Source organism: Meleagris gallopavo, chromosome Z, assembly GCF_905368555.1.
Source record: "Meleagris gallopavo chromosome Z, MGAL_WU_HG_1.1, whole genome shotgun sequence".
Classification (NCBI taxonomy): Eukaryota; Metazoa; Chordata; class Aves; order Galliformes; family Phasianidae; genus Meleagris; species Meleagris gallopavo.
In genome coordinates this window covers 43,438,184-43,448,649 of record NC_139435.1, presented here as the reverse complement: position 1 = coordinate 43,448,649, position 10,466 = coordinate 43,438,184, and the positions used below count along the sequence as shown (strand labels likewise).

General features: G+C 41.8%; 1 protein-coding gene across 1 annotated transcript in view; it reads left to right on the top strand.

Annotated features, from left to right (window-relative positions):
- The first annotated feature begins 4,358 nt into the window (after nucleotides 1-4,358).
- SHC3 (SHC adaptor protein 3) overlaps nucleotides 4,359-10,466 on the top strand; it is an 82,873-nt gene continuing 76,765 nt past the window's right edge. Inside the window, exon 1 of the mRNA XM_085212841.1 lies at nucleotides 4,359-4,438. The gene's annotated coding sequence lies outside the window, so the exon portion shown is untranslated. The remainder of the gene's footprint in view (nucleotides 4,439-10,466) is intronic.

Below are 10,466 nucleotides of genomic sequence, written 5' to 3'. Positions count from 1 at the left end.
ATGGTCTCACTTGACATCCCTATCCCTAGGTTGGAGAGAAATGGATTTGGAGAGTGGACTATTCAGTGGATACAAACTGATCGGAAGGCCACAGCCAGAAGGTTGTTGTCCAGTTGGAAGCCCATGACAAGTAGTGTCACCAAGGGATATGTCTTGGGACCAGTGCTCTTTTACATCTTTTTCAATGACCTATACAGTAGGATTGAGTGCAACCTCAGCAAGTTTGCTGATGACAATAAGCTGAATGGTGCAGATGATAAAATAAGAGGAAAGGATATTATCCAGAGAGACCTAGACAGGCTTGAGAAGTGGACCCATCTTCGGTAGGCTCCAGGTGGGAGAAATAAATGAACACAGTATAGGTAATGTAGACCAGTGTTCTTTCTTATGAGATAGAAGACTGTATAAGAGGTAAAAGCCATTGTTTGATCATGCTGTTTTCTTCTTCACATTAGTTACTAATCTGTGCTGCTCGATGAAGTTCAGGACTGGTTTAATTTTAAAGGAGATCTCAATGAAGATCACAACTGTTTTGATTTTTGAGGGCACAAGGGCAATCTAATCATAGTATAGCTAGTCATCTGTATCTTTTTTGTGACAAAGATACACCTTTATAAAGGGAAAACTGTTTTGTTCTCTGAATTTTCCTGGAAGAGTTGTTTTTTTTTTCCATCTGACTGGAAAGGAAGTCTAGAGAGATTAACCCCTTGTGCCTCAAAGTTAGTCCTTGTGAGTATCACTTGCCTCTTAGTGACACTGATCATTCACATCAGTAGCTAGATGCTGGGCAGTGACATTTAGACATCAAAATGGCCAGGTCATACTTTGACAGTGCTTGAAATTTATTTCAAACTGTGAAGTGTGTTGAGTCCACAGAATAGTTCATTGCCTTTATTAGGAAAAGACTGTTATTGCAGTCTATTATAAATATTTTAATATAAAATATACTAAAACTATACTATTCACCAAAAATAGTATCTTTGGAATGTTTGTTTGTTTGTTTTTTGTATCTTTGTTAAGCCTGAGCAGTCTGAAAATGTTATTATAGAGTATGTCTTATAGCACTGCAAGTATTGCCATGGTACTTTGCTAAATTTTTCTAATCAGCAGGTGGATGGGAAGGAAAAAAAAAAGGTTTGAGTGAAGAATTTTGGAATGGAATAATGCTAAAATAAACTTGTTATAAAAACATTCTGTGTGATTGATGATAAATTAAAGCAAACAGTGTAATGTATTGCCTGTTAGTTAAACATGTGCTCTCATTTATCTGATCTGTATATAGCCAAAATATATGACTCTACCCTGTTTCAGAATGCTGTACCAAATGTGGATTTCATTGTATTTCCAGGAGATGAGCTGGGTGATGAGGCTTTATGAAGCGAGGTTGAGGTTGCATGAAGCAAGGTTCACTGAAGTAAGGGTGTATCATTGAATTCCTCTATGCAGAAAAACTTGCACCTGTTCACAGATGGATCGTGTCGTATTGTGGAAAAGCATCGCAGATGGAAATCTGCTGTGTGGAGTCCCACAGGACAAGTTGCAGAGGCCACTGAAGGAAAAGGAGAATCAAGCCAATTTGCAGAGGTAAAGGCTGTCCAACTGGCATTAGATGCTGCTGAATGGCAGAGGTGGCCAATGCTTTATCTTTACACTGACTCATGGATGGTGGCAAATGCTCTATGGGAGTGGTTACAGCAGTGGGTACTGGAGGGTGCTTTCCTAGCCGTTCCAAGCTTTTCAGGTTTGACTCGGTCTCGGGAACTCTCTCTCTCCTATCTTATTTGATTTATTAGTTTCAATTTCAATTAGATTATATTATATTGTGTTATCTTGCATTCCAGTATCATAGTTAGTAAAATAAGTTTTCCTCCATAGATTGTTGCTGTTTTTTTTTTTTCCTCCCTTCCTTCCTTCCCATTTTGTGGGCTGGGGGAGGGAGGGCAGGGGCCTACTGCCTCCCTGCCCCCGTCACGGGCGTAAACTGATCTAGTTAACTCCATGACACACCCATTGTTGTTCATCAACACTTTCTGAACATTTATGCGGTCCAAACAGTGAATGTGAGCACAGTGCAGTGGAGGGTGTTTCAGCAATGGGAACAATGATGTGAAAGACAAGTCACTTTCCAAATGGCCATGCACAGCTGTCATACTGTATAATGAAGAGCGTCTCAGTCAGCTCATCCAGTTGTGACCAGAAACTGTGTGAGAGCTGAATATCAGTGTCAATGGTGGCAACATTAGAATATCTCAAAGTTTGTGCCAGGTGGGTCCTATGACGCTGGCTAAGCTGAAAGCTCAATATGCCAGAAGCAGGCCAGAGAAGAAGACAACATTTCTCTTGCAAGCACGATAGCGCTAGATCCCATATCAGTTTTAAAACAGTGGAGCACGTAGGCAGTCTTGGCTGGACTGTCCTATCTCACTCACTGTATTTTTGGTGTTTGGTGCCTTCCGACTTCCGTATGTTCAGGCCAATGACAGATGGACTGTGTGGGCAACCTTCTCTTACTGACAACGTCATCATAGCAGCTGTGTTACCTCTGCTTGCAGATTTTTAGAAGCTCAGCGTGCAGGCTCTTGTTCATTGCTGGTGTAAATAGATAACTAACGGTGTTCAAAAATCATATATTGTAGTTGAGAATTTGCTCTATCATGTAGTATTATTGTGTTCATTGTATCTGTTGAAGTTTCTGTGAGCAATGTACTTAACTTTGTATATCTTCTATGACTGAACAGAGAATTCAATTTTCTGCCTCCAGTTAAGTCTGGAAAAAACACTACTCTGTTCCTATATGTCCTATGGTAACATTCTTGCTTTTACAGTCTGCATGAAGTTTTAATTGATGATTTTGCTGAATGCATGACATATTAGCATATGTTCTCTGGTGCTAGTGTTGATTTGAGGCAGAATACATGTGGGTTACTTGCTTAAATTGCTTTCCTTCTTCTAGTTCTCCAAGAATTTCCATCACTGGTGTACTAAGCAAGTATGTGCACTTAGTAAGAGTGAATAAGAATATATTTTTCAGTCCATAGGCCAGAATACGTACTTACGTATTTATTTGCATTCTCCACAGATATCTTCTGGGACAGTTTGGTCCTGTGTGAAGCCCCCTTCTATATCAGATCTTCTTGGAATGCAGTTTCCACTTTGTTTTTATTTGTTTGCTTGGTTGGTTTGTTTTCACGTGGTGTCTTTTGTGATCATATTATGTTCCATGACACGTGTCACTGAAATATGAATAGTGGAGATGATAGTAGGAGTGTTCCAGTTTTGTTTTTAAGATGAGGCTTTCATAATGTTTTACACAGAGCTTTAAGTCCAGTAGCACAAGAGGAGATGAGGTTATAGAGCAAACAGCTGCACTGCTGCTCCTGGGGAGAGACAGGGGAGAGCCGTAGCTGCTATATGGAGGTAAAAGGGAACAAAAGTGGACTTTATTCAAGGAAGCAAAAAAGATAAGAATGCAGAGATTCTAATGTGCTGAGTTTAAAACAAACATTCAAAAGCAAATGAGAAAGACTCTTGTAATCTTGCACTGTTTATACACTGTTGCTAATTAACAGGCTTTGCTGGTCTTAACTTGCTCTTCAATAGTATTGTAAGCAAGAGAAATATGTGTTTGCTTCTGATCCTTCTCTTAGATGTTCCGTAATGGAAGTACTGAATAGCAAAGTATTTAATGGCACAACTGAAATACTGCTCCATTTTATAATTGAATGAAATGCACTTTTATTCATTAATTCATGCATTTTTTCATCTCCAAATCTTTTCACAATGGAGATAAGGAAATATGGTACCTTTTCTGAAATGTTTATAATGTGCTGATAATGTATTATCAGCAATCCCAGTAAATCAGTAAATCCCAATAAATGTAGTGCAGCCTTGAATAGGTAGAAAAGTCTCTTATAAATTTTTTTGCAAAATTTTCTCTTAGATTCTTAAGAAGAAAAATAAAGTAGTATGTTTGCTCATTTGTTTTCAAATAGAAACTACTATCTAGTGTATATGACAGGTTCTTTAATATACAAAATAAAGTCTTAATATTTCTTATGTGTGATGTTTGTAAAATGCAGAAACTGATATTGAGGAAGGATTTATAGGTCGATCTTCCAAGCAGCTATGGTGTCGTGTAGACTTCAAGCTGTTGCCGATATGCTTTCTTGTGCCAGAAAATAAAGTTTTTGGGTTTTTTTTCCCAGAATGTTTTTTACTGAGTGTTTATTAACTGAGCAATCAGAGGATAATTACATTTACCATTACCCACTAGAGACAGAGAGGAGGATCAGGGTGTGTGGATCACATCACGTGGGCCGCTCAGACAAGGTGAAACGATAAGCCACCTAATCGCTCGACTACACAGGGAGGCGGGTTGTTATCTCGCTGTGAAACGAGTGATTTTCAGGGCAAACCCCGCGCGGATCAGCGAGCCTTGGTATGTAGGAGGGGGTTAGCACTTAGCACTTAACAGGTCACTTCACAGGTCGTGAACACACGGAGGTGCAACCGTGGTCACCACATGGCGGCGAGCTGCTGCTAACGGGGATGTGGAGACTCAGACTGAGAGTATGAACGGCCTTGCCACAGTTCAGGTCTCAGGCTGCAGAGAATGCCTGACCCTGTCACTGCCTACAGGAGGGTAGCGGGGATACCATCTGTGTGCAGTGTGAGCAGGTGGATGATCTGCTCAGCCTGGTGGTAGAGCTAAAGGAGGAAGTAGAAAGGCTGAGGAGCATCCAGGATTGTGGGAAGGGGATCGATGGCCCTCTGCCATCCCTACAGGAAGAATGTGGGGGAGATGCTCCTGAAGCAGTAGGGGATCATCTGCTGTCTCACAATCAGGTGGGAAGTGGTGACCTCAAAGACAGTGAGGGATGGAAACAAGTCCCTGTTTGGGGCAACGAGCGGACTGCCTCTCAGGACTGCCTCTCACCTCCCCAGGTGCCCTTACATAACAGGTATGAGGCTCTGGAGCTGGACGGGCTGGGGAATGTTGGTGAAAGTCCATCTGTGCAGGAGAGGTTACCCAAAGCTGGTCAGTCTGCTCCCTGTTTTGCTACAGCATCAGTCAGGAAAAAAAAAGAAGGGCTGTTGTCATAAAAGACTCCCTTCTGAAGAATGTGGGCCTGGCAAAAAGCAGAGCTAGAACCTGTGCTTTAGGAGAGGAAACTTCCAGCTGCTCAGGGAGCTGCTGAGTGGGATACCCTGGGAAACTGTCCTTAAGTGCGTGGGCAGCTCTTTAGGGACTCTATTCTGAGAGTGCAGCGGCTCTCCATCCCCCAGCAGAAGAAGTCAAGCAGAGGAGGCAGGTGAGTGTTGTTGCTCTGCAAGGACACACAGCTTAAACTGAGAGAAAAGAGGGAAACGTACAGAAAGTGGAAGCAGGGAGAAATACAGGGCTGTTGTCCATGTGTGTGGAGATAGGATTAGGAAACCCAAGGCGTGGATGGAGCTGAACTTGGTGAGGGATGTGAAAGATAACAAGAAGGGGTTCTACAAGTACGTAGGCAAGAAGAGAGAGACTGAGGAGAGTGTTCTCCCTCTGATGAAAGTAATGGGGAGCTGGCTTCCTCAGACATAGAAAAAGATGAGGTACTGAATGAGTGCTTCGCCTCAGTCTTCATGAGTGGCCAGGCTGCCTGTATCTGCCAGAACCATGAGCCTCTAGGTGAGGATGTGGGTTTCTGTCCCACTGTAACAGTGGAACAAGTCCAAGTCCTCCTTATGAAATTGAATGTGTATTAGTCCATAGGGCCGGATGATATGTATCTGCTTATAACCTGAAGATGTAATAATTGATGGCCTTAACCTTCTATCCCATATAAAAATTGCATGTTGTGGCAGATAATTTTCATTATGCTATAAAGATCTAGCTTATTAATTGATAGATGGCCCCACTGCTATCCTATGGAAGTGAGTTGCTCTGTGTAATTACTGCCTTATAGAAAAAAATTTTCTGGTTAAATTTGTTGCTGTTCATTGAAACACCATTGTTCTTGTATCCCATGAAAACTTAAATCAAATGACTGAAATTTATTATTTCTTACCCATTCCCCTGAAGCCTGCCGCTCTTTGGGAAATCTGAATGCACAAGGAATGTGGGATCACGAGAGCAGTGTCTACTGGTCAGAAAGTAGAGAACAGCTGGCAAGTGTGTGTGTGTGTGTGTGTGTGCGTGTTGGGCATGTGCCCTCAGTGAGGTTCTTCAAGATTTCTTGCAGAAGCACGGAAAGCACAGCTCTTACATCATCAGAAAATATAGGAAGTATACTGATATTTAGAAATTATAATATGAGCATTTTGAGCTTGTCACTTCACTCACAAAACCCCCAATAATTGTCTTTCATAAGGAAAACAGACATGGATGTGTTGCAGGAGCTGCTTGGAACAACAACTGTCTTGCTGCCAGTAGGCCTACTTCTGGCCCATGCAGTTAGATATTTTCTAAATCAGCCCAAATTCGCCATAAGCTAACAGAGAAAAATATCATTTAATGTGCTAAGACAATATGATTTCCCTTTACTCTTAATCAAAGAATCCTCCCCTACAAAGACAGGCTGAGGGAGCTGGGCTTGTTCAGCCTGGAGAAGAGAAGGCAGCGGGGTGACCTCATTGCAGCCTTTCAGTACCTAAAGGGAGCCTACAAATAGGAGGGGAGTCAACTCTTTGAAAGGGTAGATAATGGCTGGACAAGGGGAAATGGTTTTAAGTTGAAGGAGGGAAGATTTAGGTTGGATGTCAGGGGGAAATTCTTTACCAACAGAGTGGTGAGTGCTGGAATGGACTGCCCAGACAGACTGTGGATACCCTGTCACTGGAGGCGTTCAAGGCCAGGTTGGATGGGCCTCTGGATAACCTGGTATTAAATATGGAGATTGGTAGCCCTGCCTGCAGCAGATGGGTTGGAGTTTGATGATCCTTGAAGTCCCTTCCAACCCAAGCCATTCTGTGATTCTGTGATATCCATCCTAGGATTTTGAAAGAGATGGCTGTTGTGGTTGCCGAGCAGCTCTCCGTCATATTTGAAAAACCCTGGCTGTCTGGTGAAGTTCCCGGTGCCTGGGAAAAGAGAAACGTTACTCCCATTTTTAAGAAAGGGAGAAAGGAAGACCTGGAGAAGTATAGTCTAGTGATCCTCACCTCTGTGCCTGGGCAGATCATGGAGCAGATCCTCTTAGAAGCTATATTAAGGCCTATATGAGATAAAGAGGTGATTCGAGACAGCCAGCATGGCTTCACTGAGGGCAGATCATGCCTGACCAATCTGGTGGTTGGTCTATGATGGAGTGAAAACTTCAGTGGATGGTGGAAGGGCAGTGGATGTCATCCACCTGGACTTCTGCAATACTGTTGATGTGGTCCTTCACCACATCCTTCTCTCCAAATTGGAGAGGTGTGAATTTGAAGGATGGACTGTTCAATGGATTATGAATTGGCTGGCTGAATGCAGCCAAAGGGTTGTTATCAATGGCTTTGTGTCAGGCTGGAGGTCAGACACAAGCGGTGTCCCACAGGGGTTGGTCTTGGGACCAGTGCTTTTCAACATCTTCATCAATGACACAGACGATGGCACTGAGTGCACCCTCAGCAAGTTTGAGGATGACACCATGCTGAGCAGTGCAGACAATACACTGGAAGGAAGGGAAGCCATCCAGAGAGACCTGGACAGGCCGGAGAAGTGGGCCCATGTAAACCTAATGAGATTCAATAAGGTCGAGTGCAGGGTGCTGCACCTGGGCCGGAGCAATCCCAGGTATTCATACAAACTGCAGGAAGATCTCCTTGAGAGGAGGGAGCCCTGCGGACTTGAGGATCCTGGTAGATGAGAAGCTGGACATGAGCCGGCAGTGTGCGCTTGCAGCCCAGAAGGCCATCTGTGTTCTGGGCTGCATTAAAAAAGGGGTGGCCAGCAGGGAGAGGGAGGTGACTATCCCCCTCTACTCGGCTCTTGTGAGGCCCCACCTGGAGTACTGCGTGCAGGCCTGGGGGCCCCCAATACAGAAAGGACGTGGAGCTCTTGGAGCGGGACCGGAGGAGGGCCACTAAGATGATCAGAGGGCTGAAGCTCCTCTCCTACAAGGAAAGGTTGAGGGGACTGGGATTGTTTAGCTTGGAGAAGAAAAGGCTGCGGGGAGACCTCATTGTGGCCTTCCCATACTTGAAGGGAGTGTATAAACAGGAGGGGGAAAGACTGTTTACAAGGGTGGATAGTGATAGGACGAGGGGGAATGGTTTTAAACTGAGACAGGGGAGGTTTAGGTTAGATATTAAAAGGAAGATTTTCACACAGACGGTGGTGATGCCCTGGAACAGGTTGCCCAAGGAGGTTGTGGATGCCCCATCCCTGGAGGCATTCAAGGCCAGGCTGGATGTGGCTCTGTGCAGCCTGATCTGGTTGTTGGTGACCCTGCACATAGCAGGGGGTTGAAACTAGATGATCATTGTGGTCCTTTTCAACCCAGGCCATTCTATGATTCTATGATACATCTAAAGATATTTAAAATCCAGGTAGGGTTGTTTTTTTTTCCTATTTGTTTGCTTCTATTTTTCATTTACACTCCATATTTTTGTGCTTATTTAGCAAAATATATTTAGTTTAGAATATGTATTTTTATGTTATATACACTTAGTAGATAGCTTCCAGTGTTCATATTGCCAGTTTGTTGATGGTTGAAATGGAAAAGCCAATAATGCCCTCATTTTTCCTTTTTACTGTATCATCATGTGTCTTGGAAAAGTCATTTAACTATAACAATGAACAAGTTATTTGTTGGAGTTATTTTTTCAAGCCTTAAGCTTTTTGGAATAAAACTGACAAATGTGATGTGACTTTCCCAGGCTTCATCTTACAAAATAGTTTGTTTGGAAGAGAAGATGTTTGGATTGTGGGAAGAGAAGATCCTTGAACACCAGCCATAATATTTGGGAATTTCTGATGTTTTTAAAGCATACCAAGCAGTTACAAGCTCTTCATCCACCTTAATCTCAAAAGACTGTTGTGCTAGTCTCCTAGATAATAAATAACTTCTCATTTACTACCTAGAGAAAAAAGTAGTGAAAGGAGGAAGAATGATCTTTTTTTTGAAGATACTAAATACAGAAGTAATAATGATTAAAAGGCTGAGTTGCTTTTCACAAAAACAGCTCATGGGAATATTGAACTAGGGGAGGGAAGTACAAAACTCATTTAACGATTAGGGAGAATTTGTTTATTCTGAATGCTGTTCAAATATATGAGCAGTTAATTCAGTTAGCTTCAGTCTGAATGACTAGGTAGAACATTCACGAAATGTAATTCAACTGCATTAAACTCTGATTAGTCCTTGTACAGGTGACTGTTTCTTTCAATAGTCTGTTTAGGGCATTTCAGATGACTAACTTAAGACCTTCCAATAAATGACTGAAATTAGATGGATGAAAATGGATTTAGTGAACATGCCACTCAATTACAAAATCAGCACAACATCCTACTTCCAACCTGGGTATTAATGTCAGAAACATATAGTATATATAGGTAGGATACAAATGGTTCTGCTATTACAGTTACATTGCATTTCTGCTGAAATGCAATTATCATACTTGAGTTGCCTTTCTGGGGCTATTTTAGACACACTAAGTTCTCATTAACATGTTTAAAGTTTACAAGCAAGTATTTGTAGGTGTCATTCATCACTTTTATTTGTATGTCTGAAAAGCTGCATTTGCGTTGGTCAACCACTATCTAGGAATTTAAAGGAAAAGCATCGAGGACAAATCTCACCATCTTCATTTTGCTGTTACGCATTCTGGAAACACAATCCTCAGCATTACTGCAGGTGGAGGAAGAGTGACCTGTTATCCAGACTTTTATGCTGGTTCCTACCTGTGTATTTGTATCAAAGCAGTGCTTTTGAAAGGACCATTCCAATCTATGAGAGCTTTTCCACGTTCTCTGTGTGTAGCAGCATAATGATTATTTTCTTGTGTTTTATTAATTTCTCCAATAAACTGTTTAATGCTTTGCTGAAATCTGTAAGCAGAGAACAAATCCTTTGTAAGCAACAAGTATTAACTAGAAACATACTAAGTTTTTTGTTGTTGTTGTTTTTGTTTTTCAATCAGATAATTTTTTCAGGTCTCTATTAAGAAACATAGTTGCTCCTTTCAAGACAAAAAACTACTTTTCTTTGAGGACTTGGGTATTTTAAGTTTACCAGTTATTTCTAAATTAAAATTGTCCTAATACAATCATTAATATATTTCCCAATTTCTGCTTGATCTCTTGCTAAATTATTCCTCAGAGATATTTCTGGACTGTTTGCTTGTTTCTTCTTATTCTCTCTCTCTCCCTCTTCCTTTCTGTCCCTCTTCCTTTCTCTCTCTTTTTTTTTTTTTTTTTCCCTTAATTGCCTGTCTCTCTTTTCCTACTCTTAATGTGTAGTTTAGAACTTTTATTCTATTACTTATCTCCATCCATTTGCTCC